Genomic DNA, 10,021 nt, shown 5'->3' with positions numbered 1-10,021 from the left:
CCAGATAAACTAGCATTTATTAGAATTTTGGAAACCTATTTGAAAGCTTAATACTGTATTCAGTTATGATTCTAAATGATGGAGTTTTCATTTTGGAGCTCGGGGAATAGGCACTTCCCTCAGAAGCAGTGTGGTCTGTGAATTCTTGGGTTCAAGGCCTGGCTCTGCCCCGTGACCTCATCTCTACACTGACTCCTATATCTGCTACCTCCTGTCCACTGTCACCTGATGTCTAAGGGCACCTTGCGTAACACGCTCAGGCCAAAACCTGCTCTCCCTCAGTCTCCTCCATCATGGTTAGTGGCAGCTCCTTCTTCTAGTAGCTTGAGACAAAACCCTTAGGGTCATTTTGATTCCCCTCTTCCTCTCACACGCCCATCCCATCTTTCAGTAGATACTATTGCCTTAGCCCTCCAATCTCTGTCTGATTACATCTCCCACCTCCACTGCTGCCTCTCTCTTCTGAGCCATCTTTCTTTGTGGCCTAGATTTGTGCAGTAGCAAAATCTCTTAAACTGGTCCCCCAGTCTCACCCTTGCTACCCTTCTGTCTACTCACAACACAGCAGCCAATGAAAACCCAAGTCAGAGCAGGTCTTTCCCTGCCTGGAGCCCTCCAGTGGCTCCCATCCCACTCGAGTAAAGGCCACGTCCTTACAATGGCCTTACGATGGCCTCCAGGCCCCGTCAGGCCCCAAACCTCTCTGTACCTCTGACTTCAACTACTCCTGTTCCCTTCCTGATTAGCTCTATTCTAGCTATACTGTCCTCCTTGCTTCTCTTCAAACATTCAGCCATGCCCCTGCCTTAGGGACTTTGCACTCGTGGTCCCCTTTGCCTGGAACATTCTTCCCCCAGAAGAGGCTCCCTCACCTCCTTCAGGTCTCTACTCAAATGTTTTCCTGCTTAAAATTGTCCTCACCTCCAAAGCACTCTCTATCCCTCTCTCCTGACACTTATTGCCACCTGGCATCCATGTACTTTCTTGGTTATAACTAACTAGAACTGAAGCTCCTTGAGAGCAGGGACCGTTCTTGTTCACTGTTATATCCCCACCATCACAACAAAGCTTGGCAGGTGGTAGGTGTTTGTGGAAGGACAAATACACATACGATAGGATGTGATTGTGAGGGAGCCATTCAACTTCTCTGGTCCTCAGTATCAGGGAGAAGCCACACTGAGTGATTTCCAAGGTCCTGTTCCTGCCCTTGATCTCTGGCATCATGAAGAGGTCCCTCTGAGAAGCTGTTCTAAGACCTGGGACATCCCCAGCCTTTGTCAGCCATGAAAGGATGGAGCTTCTGGCTTTCTCAGCTGAGGGATCACTTACTGGGAAGAAAATGTGGCCAGGGTCAGAGCTGTATTTGCCCTGATCATCTGTTGGAATGGATAGAAGCTGGGATTCCTACAATCCAATAGACACCCCTGAAGTCTGTGCCCACTGACCTCTATCTATTTGCTCTAACCCTGGAGTTGAAATTTTAAGTGCCTATAATAGCTTTCTTTGCGCCCCAGGAAGGCGCGTGCACGCACGTATGTGTGTGTGTGTGTGTGTGTGTGTGTGTGTGTGTGTGTAAGGACCCACTAACCTAATGAGTAAGGACCCGGGAGTGGGAGTCAATGTAACAATGGCAGCAAGAAAGCAAAATGCAACCGCAATCCCCCAGCCTTCTCCCAGACCTGTGGCCTCCAGCCATTTCAGGTGTTCTGACCCCTCTTCCCACAGCCAGGGGTCTGTGCCCCTCACCTGCCTCCTCCGCTGGGTGGCCCCTCTTTATGTGACTCTGACACCGGGGCAGCTGTGCCACCTGTGTCCATCCCAAGTCCATGTCCTACCCTCCCATGTGCACCCCTTTCTCTTGGACGCTGTCGCGGGTGCTGCCTGGGGGTCTGAATGGAGGCTGAACTTGCCAGTTGAGGGGCTGAACTGAGAGTGAAGTAGTTTGTTTAGGACAGGAAGTGTCTCCCCATTATAGTAGGGCATGTCTGGGGACGAGGTGGGTCTGGCCTCCTCTCCCCTTGTTCTGGCTGAACTGGCTGAGTGATAACTCCCGAGCCCTTACTGGCCATCCACCCCTAATCCGTCATCCACACAGCAGCCGGAATGGCGTTTCTAAATAATACTCTGGGATGGTTAATTTTACGCGTCAACTTGACAGGGCCAAGGAAGGGATGCCCAGATGGCTGGTGAAATGTTATTTCTGGGTGTGTCTCTGAGGGCGTTTCTGGAAGAGATTAGCATTTGCAATGGGGAATGAGTAAAGCAGATGACTCTTCCCACTGGGTGGGCACTGTCCAACAAATACATCCGGGGCCTGAATGGAACGAAAAGGTGGAGGAAGGTTGAATTGTCTCTGGCTGACTGCTGAGCTGGGACATCCATCTTCTCCTGCCCTTCATGTCCTTGTTCTCAGCCTGGAGTCTCTACCATGGGCTCCCTGGCTCTCAGGCCTTCAAACTATACCACCGGCTTTCCTTCCTGGGTCTCCAGCTCGCAGACGGCAGATCGTGGGACTTCTGTAATCATGTGAGTCAATTCCTTATAATGAATCACGTTCTAAATATATATATATATATATATATATAAAAATATATAACATATATGTAATTGGTTCTGTTTCTGTGGAAAACCCTGACTACTAAAAAGTCAGTAATGTCGCTGTCCTGCTTGAAACTCCTCCCTTGTTCCCCATGGCTCTTAAGACAAAAACCCAATCTCTGTAGCATCAGTTTGGCACACAAGGCCTTTCATGAGCCGGCCCTTGGCTGCCTCCCAGCCTCTCCATCCTCCTGTCCCTTGTGGGGCAGCATCAGACCTCCCTCCTCTGCTCCTCTGTGCCGCCCTGAGGCACCTGTTAGCCTCTCCCAGCACGATTCACGATTCACGCTACATTGTAATCACCTGCCTCCCCCTCTGGACCATGAGCTCCTCAAAGGCAGGGGTTGGGCTATATATATTTTGAACCTTTGACACTTGGCACTGTGAGTAGAGCTCAGTGTGTGTGTGTGTGTGTGTGTGTGTGTGTGCGCGCGCGTGCGCGCGCGCGCGTACGTGCACGCACGTGTCTATAAAATGAATGGAGAAACCCAACCTCTCAGGGTCCAAGATGTGAACCTACTTTCCCTCTCTCCATTTTCGGCCTGCTGTGGGTGGAAGTGGCCAGGGTGGACCCTCCAGTCCCCTCTCCAGCTTCCACCTGAGAGCTGCAGGCTGCCTGCTGCTTCTTACCTCTCTGTACAAAGCCACTGCAAAACCCGCTCTATCTTCCTCCTCCTGACTCACCCATCCTCAGAGAGCTGGTGGCTCCTCTCCCTTCCTTCCCAAGCCCCACCCCACCCAAAGAGTTGCACGGCCTCTCTTCTGCACGGCTCTGTAGCAGATGCAGTTGGTGTTCTGTCACCTACTGGCTCTGTAACCTTGGGCAAGTCACTTAAGCTCTCTGAGTCTCAGCCTCAGGGAGACCACCCAGGGCCCCCAGGCTGGGCACTACACAACTACAGACTATGCAGCCTGTCCCATGGCGCTCTTGGATTGAGCAATGCAGTGACCTGCCTCAGGTTCCTCCCATGAAGGTGGTAATACTACCGGGTGGATGACTATAATATAACATGTGTAAAATTCCTAGAACATACACTTAGAACTGGGCACTTAATAAGCACTTAAGTGGCAGTCTTTAGAGTTGTTTTATTATCATCACTATTATTATTATTGCGTAAAGAGTGCTATCCTCCTTCTCCTCTGACCCATAGAGTGTGGTTGTAGGGTTGGTGGGAAGTTGAGTTTTTCAGAGTCGAGTGATGACTCTCGGGGGGTCAAGCAGTATGGACTGTTTTGTCTCAAGGAAGGTGTCTCTATGGCCCATCCATGACCCAGGAACTGAGCCTGCTGCCATGATGGCCTGGGCTGAAATGAAACATATCCACAGACACACACTCAGAGAAGAACCATCTGCTCTTTACTCAGGGGATCCAATGATGAGTGCAAACACACAGGGGAAACTGGGTGTTGGCCCTATGATCTAGTGGACTTATCTCCCTGCACCATGCGGGGGGAGCCTTGGTGTCCATTCTTTTGGGACAGCCCATGATGAACATTCCCTAGGTTTTCTGAGTGCCCCATAAATACACCCCCTTCTTTCCTCATGCAACCACTCTTCCCCAGGGTCAACCTCCCAGGTTTTAGGGGCCTCTACCCTACTAAGAAGAAGTTCCCTTTTCTGATGAGTCTGCACTTCTGTGACCTCAAAGTGAGTGACTTTTAAAATTTTGTGCCCTAGATGCCTCACCCTATTTCTGACCTCACTTCTGGCTGGCATATATTCACCAACTGTCTTGATTTGTGAATCAAAGTTGTTCCTTCACTTCTTGACATTTTTTAGGCAACAGTTGGTTTCTACCCAGCCAAGGAAAGTGGGGAGAGCATTGAGCCCCAAAGAAAAAGTGTGTCTCTGTCAGTTTGGGCTGCTATAACAAATACACTGTAGACTGGGTGGCTTAAACAACAGGTACTGGAGGCTGGAAGGTTCAAGATCAAGGTGCCAGTAAATCTGGTGTCTAGTGGGGACTCTCTTCTTGGTTTCAGATGGTTCTCTTCTAAATGTATCCTCACATGGCAGAGAGCAGAGCAGAGAGAAGAGAAGCAAGGTCTTTTGCCTCTTCTCCTGAGGGCACAAATTCCATTCAGTAGGGCTCCACCCTCATGACCTAATTACCTCCCAAAGGCCTCACCTCCTAAAACCATCACATTAGGGTTAAGATTTCAACATATGGGTTCTGGGCGGACACAGACACTTGGTCCATGGCAGACAGGAAGGAAACCCTTCTGGCTATCCTTCATATTGTGCTATAGTTGGAATTTTTTTCTTGTCCTCAAGTGTCTAAATACACGTAGACCATCTTGCACCACAAGGGCTGATTTCTCTGCCAAAAACCATGATCAGGTCTACGTGGGAGATTCACATTCCCCCTGCTGCCATTACTCTGACTTTATTGTGCTTAAAATTGAATGTGTGTCAGAATCATCTGGAGGGCTTGTTAAAACATAAATCGCTGGGCTCTGAATTTCTGAGTCTGTAGGTCTGAGATGGGGCCTAACATTTGCATCTTACACTTTCTAGGTGATGCTGATGCTGCTGGTCCGGGAACCACATTTTGAGAACAACTGAGCCCCTCCCCCAGCCACAAAATCCTCTTCTTCAGACTTGGGGTCAGGATTCTCTTGACGGCAAAGCTTGCGTTGGGTTGGGGAGAGGAATGGAGTGGAGAAGGGAAGCTTCCTCACATTCTTATTATAGTTGCACACAAAAAAGTTAGCTCTTTATGAGTCTTATAATGAACAAGGCATTGTGCAAAAATATGACTGGGATGAGATTGCTGGGTTCAATAACGTACGAAAAATACTATATATTATTAGCACCGTGCTTTGTAGTTTATAAAGGGCTTCCACATGCATTTTCTACTTTGATCCTTAGAGAGACCCTGGGAGGTGAGCAAGGCATATATCATCACCCCATGTTACAGAGGAGGAATCACAAGGGGAATTAACGTTTTTCCTTGCCTGCTGTGTTCCAGACACATTCCATAAAGATGCTCATCTAGACCTCACAACAACCCTCAGAAATTGGTATTATTACTTATCATGTGGATCAGGAAGCTTGGGGCTGAGAAGCTGAATGATTTGTCAAAGGTTGTGCATTTAATTAGCAGCAGAGCCAAAACTAAAATCAATTTCTCCTGACTCCCCATTCAGGACTCAGAAGACACAGTTACACATATTTTGTGTGTGCAGCTGGGGTGAAATTTATAACTATTCAAGCAGTTGTAACTTTTTTTAAGAGAATTTTTTTTGTCCTTTCAGATTCTGTCTTGACTCCTCTCTCTGTGTTCAGTTTTTTCAATCCAGGTTTTCAATCCTTTGTGACACAGAATCAAGGTACTTGGAAGAGAGTGTTGGAACCAGAGGCGAAGCTGAGTTACATTCAGAAGAGGGAGTAAGTGGAGGGGAGGTGGTTGGGGAATGCCTTGTGGGCTAAGTGTTGAAAGTTTTGTGGGTTTGGCAAGTGGGAGACCCCAGAGCAGCTGCCGGGTGGGAACTGGGAGAAGAAAGAGAGTGGGATTTCACAGAGTTTGTCTCTGGATTTAAATTGGATCTCTCTTACTATTCTTAAAGAGATGCAGGGAAAACTGACACAAATGTAAAATTACTTTTGGCTGCTGAACTGTGCTCATTTGTATGTGATGCTGTGCAGAAAATGGGTTACATGGTACCCCATTTTATATTAAGGCTATGTACGCATGTGTTTTAAAGTGAGGATGTTTGAATGTGAAAGATAAGGTGTAAAAATATGGTTCAGTGGCAGAGATACTAAGGCTGGGAAGGAAAGAGATAAGGGGAGAAGGAGAAATAAAAGAGAAAGAAACAAAGAAGAAAAAAAAAGCGGGGGGGGGGAGGTATTAGAAAAATGGACAGATAGGGGTAAATATACAGAGAAGCATCTTGAAAATAGAAACCAATTGGCATAAAGTAAGTTTGTCTTCTACTCGTTTCCCAAGGCTCTCTGCTACTGTGTTTCTCAAAATGTGATTAACTATTAGGAATATATTTTCCATTGTTACTCACTACTTATACACATATATAACTGGAAAAAACCTTTTTTTTTTTCAGGGACTAATGCTTACCTTACGGTCCCCCATGCCACATTTACCAGTATTCATGTCCCTCCCCCAGTGACTGGCTTCAACTAGCAAGACATTAGCAAGGGTGATGCAAGGGGAGGCTTGCTGAGCTCTTGCACAATGGGGCCTGTCCTCTTGGAATTTTGCTCTTGTGATGTACTCCCTTGGAACCCAGAAATCATACTGTGGCTGCCCAAATTAGCAGTACGGAGAGGCCACTGGTTGGAGCACTGAGGCCCTAGCTGACACCCAATCTGAGCTCCCAGCCAATAGCCAGCCTCAGCTTGCCAACAATGTAAATGACGCATCTTGAAAGTGGGTCCTCCAGCCTCAGTTGAGCCACAACAACTGGTGCCCATGGAGCAGAGAAGAGCTGTCTTCACTGAGCCCTGCCTAAATTCCAGAATTATGAACAAATAAATGTTGCTTCAAGCCCGCCAAGTTTTGGGTTAGGTTTGTTATGCAGCCATAGGTAACATTCTAACTACACGCAGTGCACAGTGGTAGTTTCTATTGTATTCAATTCTATCTTATTTGTCAAGATGGTAAATTGATTTCATGACTTACTAATGAGTCATGATCCACAATTTGAAAAGTGCTGCTCTAATCAATGGCAGATGTGTTTGAGACAATCTGTTTTCCAACCTCTCCCTCTATCCTGCTGCTCTTAGCCTCTGTGACATGAAAGAGATGAGAGGTAATCTCAAGATGTCACCCAGTCCAGGGCTGTGTCTCACAAAGGGCTGCCCCTAAAGCCATCTGGGTCTCCAGGTAAACAATTCTATTCAGTAGATAATTTTACTCAGGAATTATTTAGCCCTTTTGTATGCCTGGCTCTGAATCCTGCAAGCACAGTTTACAACCAAGCATGGTCTACTGGTACCCAAGATACTAAAGTTTTCACTACAAAGGGAGGATGGATATCACTCCCCCAACCCCTGCCCCATATACCCATCCTATGCCCTCTATTTCTCAAGACTCTGGGTTAAGATGAAGCAAGCATGTCCTATGTCATTAAAGCTTCTTATAACACAGTCCTGCCACTTACTTGTTTTCCCCCAAATACAGCAATCCCTGCATCATATTCCACAGAACAAAAATATCAGGACCACCAGGGGAGCCTGTTAAATTCAGATTCCCAGGCCCAACTAAGTGATATGGGCTCAAAAAAGATCCCTGGAGAGTGGTACCTGGAAATATGCATTTTTACGAGGTCTCCAGCCAGTTCTGCTGAACATGGACCTATAGGTTAGGTTTAACTATTCTAGGGGCTATGGTCTGGATCAGTGCATTTCAGCCTTTCCTGCCTCAAGTCATAGTAAGAAATATGTTCACGTTCTGTTCCTACACACACATATGTATCTGTAGAGGAAACAGAAGTTTCATCAGACTCTACTGTTGTTGTATGCTGCACTTTGAATTTTCTATACTGTTTTATTGTTTTTCAAAGGCTGATAGTAACTCATTAAACTGATTTTATGATTCACCAGTGGTCACACTGTACCATTAGTAATAAGCCTGGCCTAAGCAGGCTATGTGTCTATCCAGTAGACATGGCAGATTCTCCAGAGTTTTGCTGTAATAATGATTGTTTGGAGTTGCAAGCCTGGTCTCCATCTTTTTCCAATGTGCCTTCTGATTCTACTGCTACCAGGGCTTATATTCACATAGCACTTACTTAACCACATTCCTCTTTGTCATTGTCGGGTCTCCAGCTCAGCCTAGGCTGGGACTCAGGGTGCAGCTGAATCAGGGCCTGGGGTTCCCTCCAGGGCTCAGTTTGCAAGAACCAGTACTCTGGGAGCTTTTGGTTGCTGGGAGAAGGACATAGGGCAGGGCTGTGACAGCTAACCTCTGCTTTTTCCCCATGATGGTTGTTCCTGAGTCCTCAGGGAGCAGGAACTGGAGTTCCAAGTCCATGAATGGTATCTACGAAGGGCTGTGTGCACCTCCTGCAAGGGCAGAGCTTCTCCAACGTCCAGCTGCTCTAAAGACCTAAGAGGCACCTCTCAGGACTCCCAGAAACGAATTGGAGAAGATGGTGTTATCCAATAATTTAAGTAACTTTGTCTTGAATTTGTATTTTCATCTTACATCACTTCTTGGGCTGAGAAGTTCCCTAGATTTATTGCCTTCTGTATAAGTAGGGCTTGCTTGTCCCTAACTCTTTCAAGTGCAAAGTGGGCGACTATCACAGGCTACTCCAGGACTAGGCACCTGTCCTTATTCCCTGTCCCATCCTCTCTGGGATGGTTGACCTTCTTCTCAGTTTCATCCTTCAGCCAGATGAGGACCCATCTTCTCTGTCCTCAGACTTCAGCCTTTCTACCCCCTCCATCATTTTTGACATTTGAGACAGCCACTGAAGTCAAAGCAGATTCAAAAACGTGCCATTCATGGTGTCCAAGAAAGCCAAACGGATCCCCAAATGATTGATTTAGTGGTTGCAGCTGGGCCTGGATGCAGACAGACAGCTAATGAGGTAATTTTTCTAAATGCAAAGTGTAAACAAGATAACAGCTCCCTCCCTCTCTCTGAGTCTCTCTGGGTTTCTCTCCCTTTCTTTCAATTTTCTGCAGAGATGCACATACCAGTTTGTATTTTATACCTTTACGAGTTGAAATGTGTCCCCTCAGAATGATATGCTGGGAGTCCTAATGCCCAGAATGTGGCCTTATTTGGAGATGGGGTCTTTTCAGAGGTGGTCGAGTTAAAAAGAGGTCATTAGGGTGAGCCTTAATCCATTGGTGCCCTTATGAAGAGGGGACAATTTGGACATAGAGAGAAGCATGCATAGAGGGAAGATGATATAAGGAGACACAGAGAAGCCATCAATACAAGCCAAGGAGAGAGGCCTGGAACAGATCCCTTCCTCACAGCCCTCAGAAGGAACCAACCCTACTGACACCTTGATCTTGGAATTCCAGCCTCCAGAACAGTGAGACAATACATTGCTATTGTTTCAGCCACCCAGTCTATGGCACTTTGTTACAGCAGTCCCAGCAAACTAATACACACACATTTAAAGTGGTTTGCTTCTGTGTTATCTCAGTTGGTCATTCTCCTTCCTGAGGTAGGGGAGGGCAAAGAAGGTGAAGATTTCCTGTGAAGCTGGTGAGGCTTATTCAGGGCCTTCAGCTACACCGGCCCTTCCAGAGCCCTGGCAGGACCATCTGTGATGTCTCCACGTAGTCACATGTTTCTGTAAAATGAGCAAATGATGCTTAAACTGCCAGGGTTATGACTACTGACTCTTCACGGCAGCTTCCCAGCCAGCACACTTTCCGTCACGTCATGTGGCCTTCGGGTGGCCACACGGCATTCTTAGACCTGGATAAAGGGCATTT

The 10,021-nt window shown here is 47.0% G+C and overlaps 1 long non-coding RNA gene across 1 annotated transcript; it reads left to right on the top strand.

The window, feature by feature from the left end:
- The first annotated feature begins 2,311 nt into the window (after positions 1 to 2,311).
- Positions 2,312 to 7,529, top strand: LOC117200581 (uncharacterized). Its single transcript, XR_004482175.2, has 3 exons — positions 2,312 to 2,526; positions 5,888 to 5,989; positions 6,664 to 7,529. It is a non-coding gene; the product is annotated as an uncharacterized LOC117200581 (long non-coding RNA).
- Positions 7,530 to 10,021: the final 2,492 nt, after the last annotated feature.

This window comes from Orcinus orca, chromosome 10 (assembly GCF_937001465.1).
Source record: "Orcinus orca chromosome 10, mOrcOrc1.1, whole genome shotgun sequence".
Lineage (NCBI taxonomy): Eukaryota > Metazoa > Chordata > Mammalia > Artiodactyla > Delphinidae > Orcinus > Orcinus orca.
Note: the sequence above shows the minus strand (reverse complement) of the source record. Positions and strands in the feature narration are given on the sequence as shown.